General features: G+C 40.5%; 1 long non-coding RNA gene across 1 annotated transcript; it reads right to left on the bottom strand.

Moving 5' to 3' along the window:
- Nucleotides 1-4,033: 4,033 nt before the first annotated feature.
- LOC133740307 (uncharacterized) lies at nt 4,034-12,431 on the bottom strand. The gene is made up of 2 exons (XR_009861111.1): nt 12,157-12,431; nt 4,034-4,328 (listed from the first exon to the last, which is right to left on the bottom strand). It is a non-coding gene; the product is annotated as an uncharacterized LOC133740307 (long non-coding RNA).
- Between the last annotated feature and the right edge of the window lie 4,847 nt (nt 12,432-17,278).

Genomic DNA, 17,278 nt, shown 5'->3' with positions numbered 1-17,278 from the left:
TGCTTCCCTTGGTTTCTTAGTCAGGCACATCTTTGCTTATTTAAAAGAGTTGTTTTGATTTTCAAGTAGCATGAAGTGTTTAGTAAGAAAACTGAATTTATTCAGTTCAGAGCAACTTTATATATAAGACTTCGGTGAGATGCATTTTCTATAAGCTAAAGGTTATACTTATAGCTACGGTTACATGAGTATATCGATCAATTCTATTTAGAGTAGACAGCTAATGGAACTAATTAAAAACATTCTTAAAATGCATAATAAGATCTATAGTACTATAATTTAAAATATCTAAGGATAATGTATACGTTGTTTTCGATCATGTAAAGCATTTTTATACGTATATTCGTTTATTACATTCTTTCCACCAAATTTAAATCTCATGTATGTTTACGGTCTAACATAGTTAATGTAATGAGCATAACATTTTTTTTCGTCTATAAAAGAGAACGGGTGACGATTGACCTTCTGATATTAAAATGCGTAGTTATTCAAAACAAAAGGAGAGTTATTGATCGATTAACCTTTGGGTGTGGCTATTTCTACCATACTAACTACTTTCTTCACCCTATTAGTTTCTGATTCATTCAAAAGGAGAGTTATGGTTTCTTAGCATTTATCATCTTCAATCGTTCTCATGTTATGCTAACAAAAAACGAATTTGAGACGCGGAGAAAGCCAAATAGAAAAATAATTCAAGTTAAACCCTTTAAAAAGAAATATATATGATGAAAAGAGAATGTAGAGTGAACAAAATAGTCAGTAGGGTGGCAATAACCGCACCCTTAACCTTTTCCATGTGGATTTTTCTTGTTTGATGAAACATAGGAGAAATAAAAAAGGGAAAAAAAAATTCTAAAGGGAAATTTGCTCTGCTTATTAATTTCCCTAAATTTAGTTATGCGTTTTCTTTTGGTCTGAAAATTTAGTTCTGCAACCCCTATTGTTCAAAAAAAAAAAAAAAAAAAAAAAAAACAAATTGGAAACCCCGGTTCCTCTTCTCCCTCATTTCCAGTCCACTCTCTTTCTCTACCGCTGGACTTTCTCTCTAACCAGGTTAGCTCTTCCCCTTCTCTCTCTCTCTCTTCCCTTATTTTTCTGCATTTTTTGTTCGATTTTCTGTTCAAATTGTCTGCCATGCATTCTTATGTTCACGTTGCCGTTCAATTTGTGTGTTCAATTTTTATTTTGGAACTGTGGGATTGGCTTTTTGGACTTAGCTAGGGTTTCTGTGGGTGTGATTTTGACTCTGGTGGTTTATAATCTTGTGATTTGTAGCTGTAGCTGTAACTTGCAAGCCTCATTTTCTGTGTCATTTTGTTTAACTGGGTCAGCATTCAGCAATATAGACTGTAGAGAGTATTAAATGGGTTAATTTAAAGGAAGACTGTTTCTCCTTGTGCTATATCATAATGCCGAAAGCGACTCAATGATTTGTGAGACTAAGAATTCCTCTTGCAATAGATATTAGAATTTTTTCTTTGATGGAAATGGTTACTTTGTGGTACTGAATTGTTTTGTACTCAATTCTGGCACTTTTAGATAATAAGTTTCTATTCTATAATTGGTTTCCAGAAAAACAAAAAGAAGGACATTGCAAGCCAAATTGCAGGAATGAATAGCTCAGAGCAAGACAAAACCAAGGAAGATCATAACGAAAATGTCATGGCTGATAGCACATTACTGCCTCACTTACCTGACCTTGTTATGCACCAAATCATCTTACGACTTCCCACCAAACCTGCCATTCTCGCATGAGTTGTCTTTCCAAGCATTGGGAAGGTGTATGGTCTGCGCTCCGCATATTAGATTTTGACGAGCGCAATCAGCCACATGATGATAATGATGACGACAACAACTACAAACATGTAAAGTTCCTCAACATCTTGGCAAGGTATTTGGAATTCCGTCAGAAGGACAACCAGCAACCTCCCTTGGATAAATTCAGGCTTTCGATGAGATACCTAGATGCAGATGAAGATGCTATCATAGGAAAGTTATTGAGTAATTCATTTGAGAGAAATGTCAAGGACTTAGATATCAGCCTTAGAAGTAAACATCAGGAGGTTGAAAGCTACTATTGCTTACCCCGGACGGCCATTATTAATGCAAAATCTGTGACTATTCTAAATTTGGAGCACCTGAGGATAAAGGACATTGACAGTGTTGGACCTGAGCCTATGTTTCCCTCTTTGAAAACTTTGTCCCTTAAAACCGTGCAAGTGAGTGGCCAGGCTCTCTTCTACTTAATTTTGGGGTGCACTTCAGTTGAGCATTTGTCATTAACTTCATGCTCTTTTGACCCCCCGCTGCTTCATGTTTTGAGTTCTAGTCTCAAAACATTGGAAGTTGAGAATTGCTATGCCCAGCATATTCAAGTTGATGAAGCTATGAATCTTGAATCTTTCACATGTGTTTCAAAACTTTCTCTGTTTCTGGGTATGGTGTTGAACAAATCTTTTAAGCTGAGTTATGTCAAAATCCGTGCTCAACACTTGAAATACTTGGGTGTATTTGGATGCCATGATACTTTGAAGGCCAGAATCAATATTCCAAGTCTGGGTCATTTTGATTTTCAGGGTTATATAAAGTCTAGAGTTTGTTTGTTAGCTCCACATTTACTAATGGCCCGCATCATAATCGAGGACAAACAGTTTTCCACCTTCAACGGGCCATGGAAACATTTTTCTACTTTGAGAGACTTTCTCGAATCATTTGGTTGCTCCAAAAATATAACCCTCTCTATTTGTGATTTCAAGGCATACATATATTCATATATATGCGCTTAGTTGGTCTTTTAAGTAAAATATCAGTTTGTATATTTGTTACTTATATCTGATAGATGTGTAAGTAGATTTTGCATATCTGCATCTATGCATGAGTTGCCTGTCGAATAACCTTTGCTATTTTGCAAATTTGCTGTGAGGATGTGCATGTTTAATCTGATGTATATCTGTATTCCAAGTTTTCTGTGCAACTGTTCCTTGTAATAGTGATTGTCCCTTTTTAATTTATTAATTAATTGTGCATTTCCAAATAGGCTCTCATCTTTCCAGAAAATTTCCGAAGGGCCTTCTATCCACCATTGCTTGGTCTCAAAAATCTTGTGCGCTCAACGGCGAATTTTCCATCAGTGGAGATGTCACTCCCCGAATTTTAAATACAATTAAAATCCGAAACATGAATTATACAACTTAATAGAATAAACGTCCTGAATTTTTTTCTCACAACAACCACACTTCACATCTCTCAATAATACATCTCACAATTTACAAAGCTGTAAACTGAAACAAAAACTCTAACCCGCACGAACTCCGCCTTGATCTTCCTGACCTGTAGGATTTCCCGCTACACCATTTGAATTTAATAGTGCACCGGGAATTGGCAACAACACAAAACCCGGTAAGCTTTAAAGAAATCTTTAAAGCTCGTATGAGTAAACAAGAAAGGAAGGTTAATTTTATTAAATTTTACTTCTTTTAACTTGAGTAAAACAACCAACAATCACAACATCTGCAAGAAAACATCAAGAACTCACAGAAATCCACAAGAAACCCATTTCCACAATTCTCAAATCACAATACACCACACTGGTCCTACAACCTTCCACCACCTATATCACCACTTTTGTCTACCCCGACAACACGTTAGAGCTCTAACTACATCGTCACTTGTCACCTTGGCCTAGGTTCAATTGATAACGATGTACTTAATAACCCTCGAACTTTGGGCCCACAGCCTTCAGAACGATTCACTGGGTAACTTAATAACCCTCGAACTTTGGGCCCACAGCCTTCAGAACGATTCACTGGGTAACTTAATAACCCTACATTCTCCAACTCTAGACATCCCACAATGTCAACCATGAATATCAACATGAACTCACCAATTATGATCATCACAAATAAATATGGTATGTCACATCTCAAACCATAATAATTAAATCACCACAATTCAACACTCTTCAATGTCACACCATTCCACATATAATCACGTAAATATATATATATGTAATTATCCGCTCAGGAATAATCACTAATACCAACTATAGTTCACATGCAATAAAACCAAGAAATTCATTTTGTATAATTAAAATCGTTTTACTTACCTATGGACCGTAGTTGATCAAGTCCATATGATTTTAAAACAAATATTTATTCCACAAATATTTTCACACAATTGCGACAAATAAAGTAATTAAATTTATTCGGTTCGTAATATGAACCAAATGAGCACAGTGAGGTTTACTCACCTCTAAATTCCCGCTGCGTCTTCTTAACAGCTCAAAATACAATTTCACGAATCGTCCGCCAAATCAAACCGTCGATCACCTAATCAAACATGACCTTAACTTAGCCAATAACTCAAAAACATAATCAAACGACAATCCAACGGTCGGATCGAAATTAAATGATGATCCAACGGTCGGATCCTCACGGATCGCCTTTAGGATCACCCTCAAAAATCATCACGAAGATCCAACGGTCAGATCTTCCTGAATCGTCCTTACTAACATCTTCACAAATTTATACGAAAATCCGACGGACGGATTCTCACGAATCGCCTCCCTAATCACTGTTTTGCATTTATACGAAGATCCAACGGTCGGATCTTCGCCCATGACCACACAAAGCCACTGGGACAGTCATAAGATCATCATATCAAAACTACAAGTCCATCTGACGGTCCTAACTTCACAGATCACAAATCTAACGATCGAAATCGATCTAAACTTAAAAATTCATAACTTAATCATACGATATCCAAAAATTGCGTATAATATATCGAAATGATCGTATTGAAATATAGAATCTGAAAATGTACAGAAACCATATTTTTGATCCCCGGAGGTGGCCGGAAAGGGCCGCCGGAGTTAGTGGCAGAGCGGCCGCCGACCACCACCAATGGTGTCGGGGCCGGGCTGCTCTTCTTCCTCTCATCATGCTTAACAATTTTCATAACTACCATGTAAGCTGAAAATGACCGGAAGTGGTTGAAATTACCTAAAACAGTCGAGGTGGCCGGAATTTTTCCAGAAACCGGTGAGAATTTGCAGAAACCGGCGAAGCTCCGATCAACGTAAAAATGTTCTCCTTTCGCTTCGATTCCTTCAGGACTTGTTCAGAACTTAAAGACGAACGCACTGGTTCAAGAATCACTCAAAACGAAGCTCTACAGCTCGAGATATCTTGATCGAAAGTTTCGGTAGCCGGAAAAATTCCAGAATCAGGTGAGCTTGAGTTCCGACGTAAAAACTTCCACTACTCGCTTCGATCCCTTCTGGTGAGTTGTTCAGAACTTCAAGGCGAGCTCACTGGTTCAAGAATCACTCAAAACGACGTCCTGTAGCTCAAGATATTTGGATCGATAGCTCCGATTTCGTTCTTGGTTGGGTTTGACTTGCAGCCACTGCTACGGGCCACGACGCCGTGTGAGGTTGCTTCTGAGAGCTTCAGATGGTTGAAGCGAAGCTGTGGACGAAGTTTGAGGAGGTTTCGTGATCTGTAGCTCGAGTTATCACACTTGGAAAGAAATCGGGGCTGGATGTACCCGGTCTCTTCGCCGCCGTTTCCGACTGTGCCGTGACCCAAAACCGCTGCAGGTAGCTTCGCAAGGCTGAGATGATGCCACTGGAGGTTGTCCGGCGTTGAATGATGGCCTGTGGAGGAAAAGAGAGCTTGGAGAAATTTTTGCTTTGTTTCGGTATCTTTCGGACGAGAGAGAGTGAGAGAGAGAGGTCGATAGAGAAACGAAAAAAAGAAACAGAATGATGGCTCTCCGACAAGAGGAGGACCGTTACAGCTAAAGGGAGGGGTGAGAAAACTAAAGGAAGGGTGAAATGTTTGTCTTTGATTCTTTCACGAGATGGTATTATTCCTCTATCGAGGTTCGTATTATTCCTCCGACGAGTTTCGTACAATTCCTCTAACGAGGTTATTACAATCTACCCCCTTAAAGGAATTTCGTCCCGAAATTCAAGCACAAGTTAATTGCTCTCGATTACGGTTAACCTAACCATCGAATCTCCATCTTTCCCAAAACTGTAGTAATCTACAAAGCCACAGCCCTTTGTATAAAAATACATTCCTATGGCCACTAATTCCTTTCATCAAGATGTAAATTCACAAAACAACTGCTCAACATCATTCCACATCAATTACACAAAATCATCACGTGGATCATCACATAGATCATCACATAGATCTTCACATAGATCATCTCATAGATCCCCACATAGATCTTCACATAGATCATCACATAATATTGCTTCTTTAAAACCAAATTTTTTAAACACCTCCACAACGTCTTCTTATTCCTTATGGACTTGGGAGGGTCCACTAGCACACGTTCACTCAACAGTGATGATGGCTTGGGCTTGCTCATTCCTTGGGCTAAGCATTAGGGCTGGCTAATTGGGCCGAAGAAACCGAACCATTCACATTTCGAACCGGCCCGAACTAATTTGGGTTTAACATTTGGGCCTACCATTCGGGCCGAACAATTGGGCTTACTATTTGGGCCTACCAATCGGCCCACAAACTTTCAGCTCGACTACGGTATGAAATTGTACATACCGTAGGTATACAGTATATATGTATGCATACCGTACAAACCGTATATACGTATGCATACCGTACAAACCGTATATACGTATGCATACCGTACATACCGTATATGCGTCCGTATATCAAGCATATACGAGATCCAAAAATATTTGTAGGAGGTAAGGTTCGAACTCCCGACCTCGAACACGAAGGTTTTGCTCCCAACCACTGAAGCAAGAGCTGCTTTCATTAATATAAACCCACGAGTTATATTTATTATGTCAAAAGCAACATAAAAATAAATACAATGGGATGCAAGGTTTCGAACCCTTGACCTGCTGCTCACAAAACTTGCCCCTAACCACTGGGGCACAAGCTGTGCTTAATATAATGTGTACAAATTTTATACTTATTATGTCATAAACGAACATAATAAAAATAAACGAGAGGCAAGGTTCGAACCTCAGACCTCTTGTACACGAACTTTACACTCAACCACTCCAGCACGGCTGCTCACGTTATTATCCATACCAATCCTTTTATTTAAACCAACTGTTTCAACAATTCGGCCCAAAACATCCAAGACTGTTGCAGAAACCCAGCCCAACGTATCCAAAACTGTTACAGAAATCCGGCCCAACTCATCCAAAACTGTTTCAGAAACTCGGCCCATCATGTCCAAAACTGTTTCTGAAACTCGGCCCATCAGGCCTCCACCCACAGCTACAGTGATGCCTTGATCCGAGACAGGCCCAAGTACGGCCCACTTGTGTCACGGCTTATCCCTTCCGTGATTTACGGCAGTCAAATCTGCTTTCGGCTACAGCTGTCTGCCACAGCGCCTCGAGATTCCCTCGGTCCCCTTACACGCTCTCCACGCGCCAACAACTTTTCCGGGTTTCAGGGCGACTTTAATCCAACGCGTAGAATGAATCACAGGAATCGTCCATCCAACGGTGGAGATCTGCTCACCTCGCTCTATAAATAGGTGCATTCTGAGGGCGCAACTGTTCACTCCAAAGGAACGAAAATCTCTCCTGAGTTCCAGCCCCTCTCTCCCAACTCTTCAGCTTTCCTCTTCTTTCAAAACTCAAAACATTTCTTCTTCGATTCAATCCTTCTCTTCTGATCTTCTCTCCCATCTAGTTGATTCAATCCCATCTTTCCTCTGAACTTTCAGATCTCCAACCCACCATCATCATCCTTAATCCCTTTAACAACAACTCCTTCAAACACTCGACAACTTTACTCTTCGATCTTCACATCCCCTCAACCCATCACCATGGAACCACGAAATCTGCAACTGATGGAGCTACAAACCCAGCAACAAATCGAGGATGGAGGAAACAACCAAGCAGCCGGGAGTAGTGCCAACACAGATTTCTGGCGAAGCCGTGCCAGGTGGGTTCCTACTCCAGATCAAATAAGGATCCTCAAGGATCTTTACTACGACAAGGGAGTTAAGTGCCCAACTACAGAGCACATTCACGAGATCTGTCTCCAGCTGAACCAGTATGGACATGTTGAGGGCAAGAACATTTATTTTTGGTTCCAGAATGTCAGGGCTCGAGAGAAGCAGATGAAGAGGTGCAATCAGGCTGCTCAAGTGCCCATGGGAACTAGTTCTCCTGGTACTGGTGGATCCATTGATCTCAATTTTGGGTCCACTGGTTCTACTGGTGCTGGTGGATCCATCGACATCAATTTTGGGCCAGCTGGTGGATCCATGGACATCAATTTTGGGTCCACTAGTTCTACTGGTGCTGGTGGATCCATTGATCTCAATTTTGGTTCCACTGCTTCTACTGGTAATGAAGGATTTATTTACTTAAATTTTGTTTCATAATCTTCCTCACCCTTCAATACTAATACCAGTACAACTCTTTTGGCACAACAGGAGGACAATCTTCCATGGAACAACGAGGAGGAGTTCGCCAGGAGTTTGAAACTCTTCTTCTGTTCCCCGTGCACGGCGAGGACGTCTATGGTAACCCGAAGACTACTTCCGAGGAAGGTAGCGCATATGATTACTATTTCGGTGGCTCAGGCGGTTACAACCGTGGATCTCCAGTTTCTCTTGAGCTCAGCCTCAACCCATCCGGAGCTACTGATTAGGCTTAGTATAGCGTAGTGCCAATTTCCTTTTTGTAATATTAAATCAATAAGATGGTGTGCATGTTTTCTTTTCTTTTTGTTTAACCAACAACAACACCAAGGATCGAACCTTGGTCACCCAATACTATTTTCAAAACCGTAAACAACTCTACTGCACACATCTTTCATAATGATGCAATAAAAACAATCACTCAAAAAGAATCCAACAATCAATTAAGTAGCATCGAGGTCTAGCTAGTATCCTCTGAGTCAAACCAAACACAAACAATTTCATCGATAGGATTAGGGATTTATAAAGCTAAACACATCCTGAGTTAGCTAGGAAAAACCCACGTCTTTAGAGTTACTCTTACAACTCTTATAGAATCTCGATAATTCCATCTATCAATTGCTTCAACAAAAACTCACCACAATTCAATCCCTAACATTTAGCGATTCAGAAATCGAATCAAACTCCATATCACATAGTAATTCACTTGAACCACTATGGATACCTAACAAAGTCACTAAAATCAATATCCGAAATTGCGTTTAACTATATCACCTAAAATCAATCACCAAAGGCACACACTCTCATCCAACATCATTCACAAGAACTGATTCTAACTCTCCCAATTAATTACACCAAAATCAACTCCATTGCAAAACTTTAAGTGTCCCGCCTACTTAAACTTAAAACACACAACAATTCAAATTCACTGCAGTCCATCTCCATACTATGATCCAAAACTTAAGAAAACTAATTCACCACACAAAGGCCACAAAATTCAATTTCATTCACTTGAATAAAACTATATTCACAAGTCACGGTCAGGTCATCAACCCATGGTGTTCAAATGAATAAATTTCAAATCCAGTTTTCCTTGTGAATCGTAACGTATCGTTCCAAAATGATACAAGCAACATCAACCACGTATATAAGACACATCTCGCGAACTCAATTCAAATTCCAAATCACCAAAACTACTACTAATTCCAATTCTACCAACAATCCTGATTCTGAAGGAATTATAGTACTCAACGACAACCCAACAATGGTCTCTCATCTCTAACCATCGAGCACAAAATAAAACTCTTGTCTCGCACCTTAAACCCTGCTTAACAACTTACAAGCACAAGGAAGAAGTAACCACAATAATTTCTTCCCTAACCTCAACCCTACTAACAAACTCCACAAGGACATCTCATTACAAAACAAGATATTTAATCCTTGATACGTACATCCCATCCAAAAACATCTGTATATCCAACTTAAGAAGGAAAAATCTCTATCAATTTATACTCGTATCCAACCTGGGTACATGCATAGGTCAACATCATGCCTTCAACCAAACACTTCTACGTACAAAAGAAACTCATTTCCATAAACAATCCTCACCGACTCATCAGAGTTAAATCCGGAGGTTTCCATTCCTCGAAGATTGCAACTCTCGGAAGCAAAACTAATTCTAAAACGAACCTACAAGACAATTCTACCGTCCTACGGACTTACACACTGTCTAGACCCCATACTAAGACATACCCAATGATTATACCAGTACCGAAGAGTATATGATGGGGATCCGCTGCAGACGGGCCATCACTGTCACGCCCCGAATTTTGAATAATAAATTCAAATCCGAAACATGAATAATTACAATTACAAAATCCAAATCTCGAAACTTCGAGTTCATTATTACAATTCACTCTCACAAGCAATATTGTAAAGCTCAAATGAGCATAACACACCTCACAACGTACAATTGCTGTAAAACTCTAACAATTGCTCTAACCGCACGATCACCGTCCTGGTTCTCCTGTCCTGTAGGATTACCCGCTACACAATTTGAATAGTGTACCGGGAGTTGCAACAACACAAAACCCGGTAAGCTTTTTACAGCCAGTATGAGTAAACAAGAAAGAATTGTTGATTTATTTCTTTACAATTAATATAACTCAACACAATCACCATAAAAGGAAGGATACTCTTGAGGCTCTCTTTTAAGAACTCATTCTTAAAAGACTCAAGTATCCTCAACACTTCTCACATAAGACCCCTCACAGTCTCAAGTAACCTCAACATCACTCATACATGACCACTCACAGTCTCAAGTAACCTCAACATTTCCCTCACAACACCACTCAACAATTGGCAGACAGACTAGAGCTCTAACTGATCGTTTCCACCTACCCGGCGCGAGAGCGTGGTTCACGATTTAATACTATTCAGTTCCACCTACCCGGCGCGAGAGCGTGGGTCGCTGATAGTATGCCATGGTCACCCCGTGACCTATTGATCTCCACAGATCATAACAATTTATTGTTCCTCAACAATAAAACTCAACATCTCTCTCACTATATTGTTTCTCAACAATAAACTCAATACCCCTCACAATATATTGTTTCTCAACAATAAACTCAATACCTCTCACAATATATTGTTTCTCAACAATAAACTCAACACAACTCCAACAGTACATATTATTTCACGTAAATAATATATATACATAGACATTCGCACAGGAATGTCTATTAATACCAACTATAGTTCACACGCATTAAAGCAATAAATTCATTTTATACTTAAATTCATTTTCTTACCTGTGAGCCGCAGCCCTATGAACCGTAGTTGATCAAGTTCATATTATTTCAAAACAAATCTTTATTTCATAAACAATTTCCACACAATTACGACAAAAAAATCAATTAATTATATTCGGTTCGTAATATGAACCATGTGAGGTTTACTCACCTCTAATCCCGCTACGTCTTCTCAACAGCTCAGAATACGATCCACAATCGTCCACCAACTTAAACCGTCAATCACCTAGTCAGATACGATCTTAACTTAGCAATCATTCATAAACCACATATATACGGAAATCCAACGGTCGGATTCTAGTTTAATAATGATCCAACGGTCAGATCAAAATTATATGATGATCCAACGGTCAGATCCTCACGGATCGCCCTTAGGATCATCCTCCAAAATTATCACGAAGATCCAACGGTCAGATCTTCTTGAATCGTCCTTACTAACATCTTCACAAAATTATACGAAAATCCGACGGTTAGATTCTCACGAATCGCCTTCCGAATCACTATTTCACAATTATACGAAGATCCAACGGTCGGATCTTCGCCCATGACCACACAAAGCCACTGGGACAGTCATAAGATCAACATAACAAAACTACAAGTCCATCGGACGGTCCGATCTTCACAGATCACAAATCGAACGATCGAAATCGTAAAATTCATAACTTAATCATACGATATCCAAAAATTGCGTATAATATATCGAAATGATCGTATTGAAATATAGAATCTGAAAATGTACAGAAACCATATTTTTGATCCCCGGAGGTGGCCGGAAAGGGCCGCCGGAGTTAGTGGCAGAGCCGCCGCCGACCACCACAAATGGTGTCGGGGCCGGGCTGCTCTTCTTCCTCTCATCATGCTTAACAACTTTCATAACTAGCACGAAGTCTGAAAATGACCGGAAGGGGTCGAAAATTACCTTGAACAGTATGAAGGTGGCCGGAATTTTCCAGAAACCGGCGAGAAACTGCAGAAAACGGCGAGCTCCAATTCGACGTAAAAACGTCAATTTAAGGCTTCGATTCCTTCTGAAGAGTTGTTAAGAAACTCAAGAAGAACTCACTGGTTCAAGAATCACAGAAAAATATGGTCTGTAGCTCGAGATATACCGATCGAAAGCTTCGGTGGTCGGAAAAATTCCAGAATTTTGCAGAATCCGGCAAGGCTCGATTTCGACGTCAAAGCTTCAATTTCAGGCCCTGATGCCTTCTAGAGAGTTGTTAATAACATCAAGGGGAACCCACTGGAAAAAGAATCAATCAAAACGATGCACTACAGCTCGAGATATACCGATCGAAAGATTTTCGTTTCGGATTGAAAACTTACCGAGCTCCGACGAACGTGAAACCGGTCACTCTAGGTGCAATCCTCCTAGTATGATGATCAGCAGGTTGAGGGGAGTTCATGAAGCCAAGGATCGGAAGTTTTGGTGGCCGGAGCTAGGAGAAAACCGGCGTTGACCAAAATCGAGCTTAAATCGGACCGGGCTTGCCGCCGCCGCTACAGGCCGCGCCGCTGTGAAAGGCTGCCACAGACAGGTGCGCAAGGACCATACGAAGCCAATGGAAGAAGTTTGGTGAGGATCGGTGGCCGGAGGAGGAAGAAATCGTCGATCGAAGTTTTGGAGGCGATTTCCGGCGGGGAACTAAAATCGCAGCAGATTTTCCAATTTTGGAAAAATCTGTTTTTATTTTTGGAAATTTCCAAAAATGGAAGCTTTATACTAAATTGGAAACTTTTTCAAAAAATCATAACTAATTCATACGAACTCCGATTTTTGCGTTCCGCATATGCACGCGATCGTATCGACGAGCTCTACAACTTTCATGACGAAAGTTTTCCCAAATTTTGAACGTATAAAAAGTCAACTTTCGCGAGCCCCTAAATAACGTTCGTTTTTTCGAAAATTAATCGTTCGAACTAATTCCACAACTTCTCCGAGCCTCGTACTCGCTCCCACTATCGTGAAATCATTTCTAAAAATCCACGGAATTTAATTTGGATTTTTCGGGGTATTACAATCTACCCTCCTTAAAGAAATTTCGTCCCGAAATTTAAGCGTAAGTCAATTCCTCTCAGTTAAGGTTGACCTAATCATCGAATCTCTATCATTCCCAAAGTTGTAGTAATCTACAAAGCCACAGCCCTTTGTATAAAAATACATTCCTATGGCCACTAAATCCTTTCGTCACGATGTAAATTCACAAAACAACTGCTCAACATCACTCCACATCAATTACACAAAATCATCACGTGGATCATCACAGAGATCATCACTTAGATCTTCACAGAGATTATCTCATAGATCCTCACATAGATCATCACCCTGTACTGGCATACAAGCACAGTAAAGACTCCCACAAAGCGTTTCGCTACTCCATTAGCATCACGGTAAATCTCTATAGTAAAACTTAAGCATGCACTATTCTACACAACAATAGAGATGCATCACTCAAAACAAATCATCCCCAAAAGTACACCAATAAAATATGTCACCCAGTGATGATGACGTGGGCTTGCTCAATCCTTGGGCTAAGCATTAGGGCTGGCCAATTGGGCCGAAGGAACCGAACCATTCACATTTCGAACCGGCCCGAACCAATTTGGGTTTAACATTTGGGCCTACCATTCGGGCCGAACAATTGGGCTTAACATTTGGGCCTACCATTCGGGCCGAACAATTGGGCTTACTATTTGGGCTTACTATTTGGGCCTACCAATCGGCCCACCGACTTCCAGCTCGGCTACGGTATGAAATTGTACATACCGTAGGTATACCGTATATATGTATGCATACCGTACAGACCGTATATACGTATGCATATCGTACAACTGTATATACGTATGCATACCGTACAGACCATATATACGTATGTATACCATACATACCGTATATACGTCCGTATATCAAGCATATACGAGATCCAAAAATATTTGTAAGAGGTAAGGTTCGAACTCCCGACCTCGAACACAAAGGTTTTGCTCCCAACCACTGAAGCAAGAGCTGCCTTCATTAATATATGCTCACGTGTTATATTTATTATGTCATAAGCGACATAAATAAAATAACGGGGGAGGCAAGGTTCGAAACCTTAACCTGCTGCACGAAAGTTTTGTCCCCAACCACTGGAGCACAAGCTGTGCTTAATACAACGTGTACAAATATTATACTTATTATGTCATAAGCGAACATAATAAAAATAAACGAGAGGCAAGGTTCGAACCTCAGACCTCTTGTACACGAACTTTACACTCAACCACTCGAGCACGGCTGCTCACGTTATTATCCATACCAATCCTTTTATTTAACCAATTGTTTCAACTGTTTCAACAATTCGGCCCAAAACATCCAAGACTGTTTCAGAAACTCGGCCCATCATGTCCAAAACTGTTTCTGAAACTCGGCCCATCAGGCCTCCTCCCACAGCTACAGTGATGCCTTGATCCGAGACAGGCCCAAGTACGGCCCACTTGTGTCACGGCTTATCCCTTCCGTGATTTACGGCAGTCAAATCTGCTTTCGGCTACAGCTGTCTGCCACAGCGCCTCGAGATTCCCTCGGTCCCCTTACACGCTCAACACGCGCCAACAGCTTTTCCGGGTTTCGGGGCGACTTTAATCCAACGCGTGGATTCAAATTCTGAGATCGTTCATCCAACGGTGGAGATCTGCTCACCTTGTTCTATAAATAGGTGCATTCTGGAGACGCGACTGTTCACTCCAAAGGAAAAGAAATTTTCTTCCGAGCTCAAGCCTTTCTCTCTCAACTCTTCAGCCTTTCTCTTCTCAAATCCCCAGTTTTTCACTCTCAAATCTTCAATCCTTCTCTCTCAGATCTTTTCTTCCATTTGAAGATTCGATCTCTTCTTTCCTCTGAACTTTCAGATCTCCAATACCCCTTCATCGACCTTAATCCTTCTAAGGTCAATCTCCCACAAACACTCAACAACTTCGTTCTTCAATTTACACTTCCTCTCAACTCATCACCATGGAACCACGAACTCTGCAACTAATGGAGCTACAAACCCAGCAACAAATCGAGGATGGAGGAAACAACCAAGCAGCCGGGAGTAGTGCCAACACAGATTTCTGGCGAAGCCGTGCCAGGTGGGTTCCTACTCCAGATCAAATAAGGATCCTCAGGGATCTTTACTACGACAAGGGAGTTAAGACCCCAACTACAGAGCAGATTCACGAGATCTGTCTCCAGCTGCAACAGTATGGACAGGTTGAGGGCAAGAACATTTATTTTTGGTTCCAGAATGTCAGGGCTCGAGAGAAGCAGATGAAGAGGTGCAATCAGGCTGCTCAAGTGCCCATGGGAACTAGTTCTCCTGGTACTGGTGGATCCATTGATCTCAATTTTGGGTCCACTGGTTCTACTGGTGCTGGTGGATCCATCGACATCAATTTTGGGCCAGCTGGTGGATCCATTGACATCAATTTTGGGTCCACTAGTTCTACTGATGATGGTAGATCCATTAATCTCAACTTTGGTTCCACCGATTCTACTGGTAATGAAGGATTTCTTGATTTAAATTTGTTTCATATTCTTCCTCACCCTTCAATACTAATACCAGTACAACTCTTTTGGCACAACAGGAGGACAAACATCCCTGCAACAACGAGGAGGAGATCACCAGGAGGTTGAAACTCTTCCTCTGTTCCCCGTGCACGGCGAGGACGTCTTTGGTAACCCGAAGACTACTTCCGAGGAAGGTAGCGCATTTGGTTACTATTCTGGTGGCTCAGGCGGTTACAACCGTGGATCTCCAGTTTCTCTTGAGCTCAGCCTCAACCCATCCGGAGCTACTAATTAGGCTTAGTATAGCGTAGTTCCAATTTCCTTTTTGTAATATTAAATCAATAAGATGGTGTGCATGTCGTTTCTTCTTTTTTGTTAAACCAACAACAACACCAAGGATCAACCTTGGTCACCTAATACTATTTTCAAAACCATTGACAACTCTGCTGCACACATCAATCATAATGATTTATCACAAACAATCAATTAAGTTGCACAGAGGTCTAGCTAGCATCCTTAGAGTCAAACCAAACACAACAATTTTGTCGTTAGAATTAGGGTTTAATAAAGCTAAACACATCCTGAGTTAGCTAGGAAAAACCCACATCCTTAGAGTTACTCATACAAATCTTATAAAATCTCAACCATTTCCTCTATTAATTTCTCCATTAAACTTACCACAATTCATACCCTATGAATTTACGATTTAGAAACCGAATCAAACTCCATATCGCATAGTAATTCACTTGAACCACTATGGATACCCAACAATGTCACTACAATCAATACCCAAAATTGCACTTAACCATTTCTCCTAAAATCCATCACCACAGAAACACACCCTCATCTAATAACATTTACAGAGAGTTGACTCTAAATCTCCCCATTAATTACCGACCAAGATCAAATTCCATTTCAAAACTTTAAGTGTCCCGCCTACTTAAACTTAAAACACAACAACCTCAAATTCACTTCAGTCCAACTCCATACTACGATCCAAAACTTAAGAAAACTAGTTCACAAAATCAATTTCCTTCACTTAAATAAAACTATGTCCACAAGTCATAGTCAGGTCAACAGACCAAGGTGTCCAAACGGAGAATTTCCAATCCAGTTGTCTTTGTGAAACGCAAAATATCAATCAAAAATGATGCTCGCAATATCAACCACGTATACAAAACATGTTCCTCGGATCTCGATTTAAATTTAGAAATACCAAAACTACCACTAGTCCCACTTCAAATAGCCCTTAAGATTGTAGGTACTCGGAGAGAACTCAAATATATAGTCGTTCGTCTCAATCACTCAAACACGAGATCAAACTCCGTTCTCGCATCTCAAACTCTGCTCAACAACTTACAAGCACATGGAAGAATTAACCACAATAATTTCTTCCCTAACCGCAACACTACTCATAACTCCACATGAGTCTAGAATCTATTCAAATGCATCTGTATGTCCAACTTAAGAAGGCAAAATTACTATCAATTAATACTCGTATCCACATCAGATACAA

Source organism: Rosa rugosa, chromosome 3 (assembly GCF_958449725.1).
Source record: "Rosa rugosa chromosome 3, drRosRugo1.1, whole genome shotgun sequence".
Classification (NCBI taxonomy): domain Eukaryota; kingdom Viridiplantae; phylum Streptophyta; class Magnoliopsida; order Rosales; family Rosaceae; genus Rosa; species Rosa rugosa.
This window is presented reverse-complemented; position numbering and strand designations above follow the sequence as displayed.